This window comes from Alligator sinensis, unplaced genomic scaffold, assembly GCF_000455745.1.
Source record: "Alligator sinensis unplaced genomic scaffold, ASM45574v1 scaffold138_1, whole genome shotgun sequence".
Lineage (NCBI taxonomy): Eukaryota > Metazoa > Chordata > Crocodylia > Alligatoridae > Alligator > Alligator sinensis.
In genome coordinates this window covers 4,256,370-4,265,020 of record NW_005841862.1, presented here as the reverse complement: position 1 = coordinate 4,265,020, position 8,651 = coordinate 4,256,370, and positions in this window count along the sequence as shown.

Here is an 8,651-nt window from a genome sequence, read left to right as displayed (position 1 = left end):
GGAAGTTTGATGTGCACCCAAAGTTAAACAGAGTATCAGTAGAAAAATCGACTCCCAGGTTCATTCTCTAACCAACAGGCAACGTTTTCCCTAAAAAGCCATAAATAGTTTCCAAGGGAGATCACAGAATTTTCAGTCTTTGGCCCTGTTGTAAATTAATCTTGCAAGCACTTGTCTTCTATATGTCATGCTTTGAGCCCTAGTGCGCATGCAATTATTTTGTGTCTGTTTCAATTAACCGTTGCATACCACAGGAGGACTGACAGTGTGTGTTTAGAAGCACAGTGCTACGCAGCGAGGAAAAAATTTACGAGGTTAGAGAGCCAAGTGAACTCTACAGTAAGCTGCAGGTCCCTTGACAAGGGCAGGCTGACAACTGTATATAGTGGTGGTGTTTATTCATGTCAGTTGTCCTTCATCATATTATATGGAGAATATAATTAAAAGCAGCTTGAACATGCAGTTAATGAGGACAATCAAGAAGGTACTGGAAATAGAAATGTAAAGAAAAATCAAGTGTGACTGCCATGAACGACATGTGCCCCTGGCGGCTGGGGGGGGCATAGTGGCTAGTAGGGCACAGTGGAGGTGGGAGCATGGTAGCGGTAAGTGGGGGAGCTCGCGCAGACACTGCCAGCGCTGTCAGTGGTGTGGAGGGGCAGGTGGCAAGCACCGACCAGGGGTCAGTGACTACCCACAGACACTGCCAGCAGCATTGGCAGTAGAAAGCGGGGATCGCAGACTACCCTCAGATGCCACCGGCGGTGTCAGCAGCAGGGTGGTGAGCTGCGACTGCCCACAGGCACTGCCGACAGTGTCAGCAGTGCCTTTTTGTAGGGGGTGCACTGCCACACTCAGAGGGTGCACATACACCTGCTTGCACCCCCTATGCATCGCCCCTGGTGACTGCTCAAAAGTTTCCCAAGATTAGGAATACTGATTATTTTGCATTAAATTTGAATTGTTCTTTCTGTGACACACTGGGCACGTCTACACATGAGCAATTACAGTGCAGTAACCAAAATTACTGTACAGTACAGGCACACAGTACAGGCACACTTCTACATATGCATACCCATACTGCACAGTAAATATGGTGATTTACACTGACTTGAGCATAAATTTGATACCTGCATCATGGAGGTATCAAATTTACACCCAATTAGTTACCGTGTGTACTTACCTTACTGCGCAGTAACACCGTGTGTGTGGAATGACTTGGGACTAACTTTAGTCCCAAGTCAGTCCATACACAGCATTAATGCACTTTAACACCTGCACGTGTAGATGTTGGCCCATCCCATTCACTGTGCAGTAATTTACTGCACAGTAAATTTAAGCCGGTGTAAATGCACATGTAGACACACTCACTGAGTATCTGTGTACAAGACTTTCAAAGATGATACATAGAATAAACAAATAAAGACAGTGGTTACAATACATATACCAAACAGTGGATGACTCTGTGCCCAAATTTGGTGGTCATTCTGCCTTATGTAGTGCATAGGGCAGCAAATATGTTTTTAAAAACTTGTGGAAGTGATGTGTTCCTTTCTATTTATGCTCTCCTTCCCAGACACCTTATTAGGTTGTGTAAAAAGTTGAAATTCATTAAAACTGTTTCAAGTAGTATTAATTACCTGACTTTTTGGCCCCTGCTAGAAGGTTCACAGAACACAGGCCACTGTCCAGAAGCCAATGGCAGCAAGATTATTTTGTGTGCGTTTAGTGGTAATGATAGGGAGAACCTGGAATATGTACACTGTGCCAGTTGATTGGGATCCATGTGTAATGTTAAGTTTGGAATCATTGTTTGAAGGCAATGGGACTAAACATGCTCAAATCTTTTCAGGACCCAATCTATAAAGATGGAAACAGAGCCATCTTGTTTAAACTACAGGAAGTCGGTGATAAACCTGAAATCCAAATAGAACCCAGGAGTCCTGATTCTAAGTTCTCTGTGCTGTCAGCCTTATTTTTACACTCCTAGAGCTTTGTTTTTGAAATTCTTTTTGGAATTAAATGTATCAGTCTTAACCTAAAAGTGGAATGTAAAAAATGTTCAATAAAATTGGATCCCCTGATTTGAGTTATGAGAGCTTGAAAAAATAAATTTCAGGGACAATGTTCTTGCCATTTTCCAGTTGGTCTAATAAAAGGTATAATTTTGGAACCAAGAGTTCTAATTTTTTGTATTTCAAAATTAAAGCTATTTTTACAACTGTATCTTAACAGTGGATTTCTCTGAAACCTCCAGATATGTATATTTAATGGTCAGTGAGAAAGTGACTTTGACAGAATTGACACTACTTTATTTTAGAACAACTACTAATGAGAGTGCAAGTAGTTCTGAATATGGATATTTATTTATCCACTATTCAGAACTAATTTAATTATTGAAATAGCCTGTCTTTCAAAAATACATATTCAGGAAAGCACATTAGTATATATGTAATATTAAGGATGCCCTTAATTTCCATTGAAGTCAATGAGACCTAAGCACGGCTTCATTTGTTTTTAAGCATCAGGCCCATAGTATCTAAAGTGTGCTAAGTATTTTACAGAACAATAGAAGATAAGTGGCCTGACCCAAAGATCAAATTAAAGTAGGCTAAATGAAAGAAGGAAAATAAGTTTTACTTCAAGATCATGACATTTTTAGATATATTCCCACTAGAAGAGGACTTCTAAAGATATACAAGTATTTTGTACACCTAAGGAGTGAGGTCTTGGGCATGTCTATCTTTGCATCAGCACTGGCTTAGAAAATACCAGTTAAAAACAAGTATATGTATGTTCTATATTTAGAATAAGGAATTCTACAGTTCTAATGTGTACATTGTATATTAATTACTCTCATAGTACTATAGTACATAAAGTTGCAAGTTCAAGACATAACTGAAAACCGTAACCTTAACAAAACATAAATGTTTCCATCAGAAAAAAAATATTTGAAATCTTTTTGAAACATTACATTAGACAATAGATTTCATAGACATTAGGGCTGGAAGGGACCTCAGAAGATCATTGAGTCCAGTCACTGGACACCATACAGCACAGCCTTCAAGTATGAAACTTGTGTTGGTATACATGCCTACTGTGTGAATAAAAAATAAAATCATGAAAAGAATTCAGAAAAGAAAAAAATCTGCACATAAAAATGATGCAAAATTCTAGTTGTGAATGGTTTAATTATAGAATGCTAGTTTAGGATTTAAACACAAACAATAGGGAATCCCTACTTAAGTTTCCAGTAGAAGACTTATTTTTAATGCCACTTACATGACACTCCTTTATCCCGATACCTACCTTATTTATAGGGGCTAGAAAAAAAATCACGACCCTTGCTATTGCCCACCCTTTTGCCCTCCTGTATTTGAAGTTACTTATAAGTTTGCCATTTGGGCTGGAATTGTCCACACTGGGTATCTGCATCAGGCAGATAGAGAGAATACGAGAGCAAGAGAGAGAGAGAGAGAGAGAGATGTTTGGAAATTTCAGCCAATATATTGCATACGAGGGTAGGTAAAGGTAGTGTATGTGTGAAAAAAAATCAGGCAACTTGTTATTTGGCAAGCTCTAGTGCTGTCTTGGTTTCTAGTAGGGTCTTTTTTCAGGGATGTGCCTTTTTCCATTTCTGTGAAAAGCTGCCCAGATTGAACAGGTTTGGCCTTTGAAAAAGTGCATTTTACACATGTTATTTGAGACTTCTTGATTTTAGCACGTACATTCTTCAAAGACTCCAGAGCTGAATGAGATTTTTCCTGCAGTTGGAGCTCTGAGCTTCTGAAAGCCATGATGGGTCCAAGGCTTGTCACCTGAATTGAGACTTCTTTTTCCTGTGGTCTTTTATGTAGCTTGGGCTTGATCTAATTGTCTTTAAAGTTAGGAATGAAGCCTACTAGCATCTGAAGTTGACTAGAAACCATTGAAACCATTGGAGCAACATGCTCTCAGGCCTGATCTATTCACAGTGATCTGAGCCATATAGAACGTGGACACCCGTGTTCTCTGCCAGCTACAGCCTGCATGTCATCCTCATGTTCAGAATTACAGTAATCCAACCTGATGCTGACAAATACATGGATCGCTGCAACCAGATCCTCATCTGGAAAGATGGGATAACAAGGTGGAGGTGGAAGATGGCATTTTAGGAAACTGACGTAACTTGATCAGCCAGGCTTATTGAGGAGATAAACAGCAGCCTGAAGGCTTCACATTTCTTTTATAAATGGGGAAGAGCATCTTCTTTGGCAGGTGGACAAAACATCTTTGCCAGTTTTCTTAAAAGTTTGTTTCAAACCAGCCTCACTTTAATCTTGCCTGGGTTTAATTTGAGCCAGCTGCTCTTCATCCATCCAGGGGCTTATTTCCTACAGGCATTCTGACATTTTAGTAGTTAAAATGATATTAGTTTTAGATTTTAGTTGAGAGAAATATATAGTTGTCAATAACGAGCTAGCTCAGCCCATGGTGTCTCACAACTGATCTCAGAGAGGTCTCAATCAGACATTAAAGAAAGGCGGAATAGTGTTGATAGTATGGATCCCAGTGGAATGCTTCTGGTAAAGGTCTTCCAAAAGGGGAAAAATTATGTATCACCATGCTGAAGTCTCCTGGACAGGAATATTTGGAGTCATGTTATTGTTGGGGTTTTATAGCATTGGACTTCTATATTGTGTAAGTATTTTAATAGTATCTTGTGGTCCAGCGTATCAAATGCTGCAGAGAAATTCAAGGGTCCATGGAGATCTTACCTATGTCTGCTGCCATTAGGAGACTGTCTTTGAATGTCACTAGACCAACCTCTCTGCTCTGGTCTGAACCCTGATTATGGGTCATCAAAGATGATTTGTTTTGGTGCACTTTTATTGTCGCCTTTCAACACCTGACAGACACTTAAGAGAAAATCTCTTCTTGTGAAACATCAGCCTTATTAACAATTCTCTGATCCATAAAAAGAGTCTTCTAGCAAAACCCATGGAAGGTATAACTTAAAACCAGGAACATTAAGGTTAAAGCAAGAACACACACACACACACAAAAGTTCTGGGAAAAGTCTTTAAAGTATGTTCATACATTTCAAAGAAGCAAAAATAGGCACAAATACCTTTTCTTCTTTTGCAAGTTGCCTTCAGGGACACTAATTCCCACATCAGTAGGAAAACAGGAAGGAGGGAGAAAAAATTATTTAAAGATTTCATGACCAGTTCTCCCATCACATACTAATGTGCAATTCCTATTAGTTTAAATGTGTATAATTAACTGAGGGCACAATTTTGTCTAACTACATTATTGTTTTAAGGCTTTTTTAGTTCAATAAGAGCTATCAGCAGGATAACAGCAAGCAGCTGTGAAGTCCTCCTGGATAGATAAAGAAGCATTTGATTTCCTCTTTTTCCCTGATCAAGGTTTGGCTTGTAGAGGCTTCTTTCATTCATTACCTCCTGAACTGTTTGTTTTGGACCCATGAGAGAGGAAAGGAACTGTGCATTGCATCTTGAGAGCCAAGAGAAGCAGCGAGGTCAAGAGCCAGAGACAGACTGAGCCAGCTGAGACAGAAAATTTGCTTCCTCCCAGCCCCCACCCCCTCCATGACATCATGGAATTCCAGGGCATTGCCACCAATGGGAGAGCTTCTCGCTAGGAAAACAGAAAAAGGTATCACTCACAGCAATGTTGAGCCCGAGTTATGCATATTTTACTGCTAATATCAATTATATTAAAGATAATGGCACCCTGAGAATACAGCTGCAGTGTAATATATAGGTTCATTCTTGCAACTCATACAGTACACAATAATTCCCTCTGAAATCAATGGGGTTTTTCATGTTAACAAGGGGGCATTGTATAGACCCGTATAGTAAACAGAACTCCATATTCAGGGCAACGTTACAACACACGAAAGCAGAGTCACTTTATTTTTTACCTTTTTTACCATTTTCATATTTTTATTATTATAAGCAATAATAATGACCCTTAAGCAGGACATTTTCTCTTGTTTTAATAACTGGCTGTGAGAATGGGCTTGGTTTTTTTTCCAGCATGTCATTAAAGTCTGTTTTGTACCATACTGCTACTAATGTTAAGGTAAACATTATTTTATATGATCTTTATACGGTAGCCTATGCTGTAATGATTTAATTATTCAGCTTTGAGCCCTTGTCCTGGCTGTTCCAAAACCAGCACTCCTTCTTAAAAAGTTGACTGGTAAAGTGATGACAAGGGGGTTTGTTTTCTCTCTATTTTTTTTACAAGTAAAAAGAAGCTTCTTTCTAACTGCCAGCTTCACCAACTCATCCTCCCCTTTTAGTCAAGCTTCCCCTTTAGTAAAGATTCTGCATCTCACATTGCACTCTTAGTTACACCAGTATATCTGAAGACAACAGGGATTACAAAATACAGCTGAAATTTAGCTAACAAATGTATGGATGATGGACAATTCAGAACAGAACCTAACTCACTCCCCCATAGATGTTTTCGCTTCTCAGTATAACTGAACTATAAAATGAAAATGTCTTTGTTCATTAAACAATAAGGCAGCAGGTGTAACTAAATAAACACAGTATTTTGATCTGTTGGGTAAGAAAATGTAATTTTTGCAAATGATTTTGTGATCCTAATGGCACTTTAAAGTTGGAACAGTCCCACAGGAATGGTCCATCTCCCTCAGTCCCATGTGGTTTATCTCTCTCTCTCCCACTTTTTTTTAAATCCCAACCATATTTTTCCCACAGCTTTCTTCAAAGTCCAGCACTTCACCGCTGATTCCCCTTCCTAGTCTCTCAGGCCCAGGTCTACAAAACCTCATTTTGAAGCGAGGGAGATGACCCTTTCAGTGTGGATGATCTTTGAGGGTCTTTTAAATGTGTCTCATGTTTTCAGTAAAAACTCCAGTTACTTGGAGGGCCGCATTCCCTGCTTTCCAGATGCCCATGAGCCGCACTGGCTTTGACTAAAGTGTTAGGGATTCTGCCCATGGCACTGCTACAGCCTTAAGTCTCACTAAGGTGCTGACTGCTGCCATGGGATGCCCCACCACTGCGGCCAGAACTGGGATACAAGTCCACCAGCTGCATAACTCAATTCCTTGGCTTGGGGGAGACAGATCCATGGGCTAGATCTGGTCTGCAGGCCAGATATGTGACTCCCCTGAAACAGCTGATTTGGGATTGACTTCAGAGTTGGGCCTGTTTGATGGAGTTGCATACGATCTTCCTCAAATATTCCCTTTAGAGGGACTACTGAAGCAGCCGTCCAACTTTGCACACCCTCCAGCTGTGGTGGCATCAAGGACAATTCAGTCCCTGGGGGCCCTTCCTCTGTGGCTGAAGTTTGCCCATGTGTTTGGGCGGGGGAACATAAGATACCCAAAGCATCTTTAGTAGCTTGAGAGTAGGGTTGCCAACCCTCCAGAATTGCCCTGGAGTCTCTAGGAATTAGATATAAATTGTCAGGAGACTGCTGAGAGTCACTTTGGAGATAAAAGATAGGGCATTCATTAAAAGAAATATTAAATGTTGAATCTGATTTCATGCACTAGTCCACTGGGTTTTTTAAATGTCCTAGTCATGTGCATTTGCCTTCCTGACATAAAGTCTACGCATTGTAATCCGTAACTGCTATATGCAAGCACGTGGACACACTTGCACTGTTGCGGGCACGCTGGCGGTCTGGAAACCTCCCGGAATAAATTCCATCAGAATTGGCAACCCGACTTGGGAGTCATTGTGAACTGTGCTGGGCACCAGCAATGGCCACATCACGTCATGTCAGTATAACCCAGGGGTAGGCAACCCCTGGCCCAGGTGCCACATTTTGCTTGGCATGCACACCTCGAGGTGGATGGTGAAGGGGCAGCGGCGTACTGACGGCAGGGTCAAGGGGGGTCCATGCCCTCAGGCACCAGCCTGGGGCAGGGGTCAGCCGGGCCCTCCAGAGAGTACTTGATCCCCTGGCGGCACTTCCAGTTTCACCCCTGTCATTTTCAGGCTTGGTGATCAGTCGCCAGGGCCCCCACCCTGCCAGCTTGGTGATCATCGGCAGACAGGGGGTGCAAATCAAGTATTGGCCACAGTATACCACTGGGAAGGGGGCAGGGCTGTGCCACCACAACAAGGATCAAGCCTAGGGTGGCCATCATAGAGGACAGTCTGGTTGTCCTCCATTGATACAAAGCCGGACGCCTGTATGTCCTCTATTTTCCTCTTCAAGAGAAGAGAATAGAGGACATAAAGGCGCCGGGTTTTGTATCCGTAGAGGACAGAGTAGCAGAGAACCGAAATGCCCTTTATGATGGGCGCCCTAATCAGGCCCCTTGTGGCTTCACTGACATCTGGCCCTAGCACAATGACATCTTACAAAACCAGGTCGGGAGTGTTTTTGGCACTCTGCCCAAAAACGTGGGTAACCCCTGCCATAACCTCTGGGGTATGCGGTGGGCGCTGTCCTCCCATTAAGCTCAGTGGATCCAGCTCCACTGACTTCCACGGGGGGCAGGAGCCCAGCCACAGTGCCACAGGCTACCGGACCTCTCTGCTGCCAGGCCAGGAGGGGAGGGGAGGCGCTGGCACAGCTGGGGGCGGCCGTTGGTCACCCCGCGCGCGGGGCCCCAGCGGTTGGGCGCCACCAACGGCCGGGCGCTGCGGGGG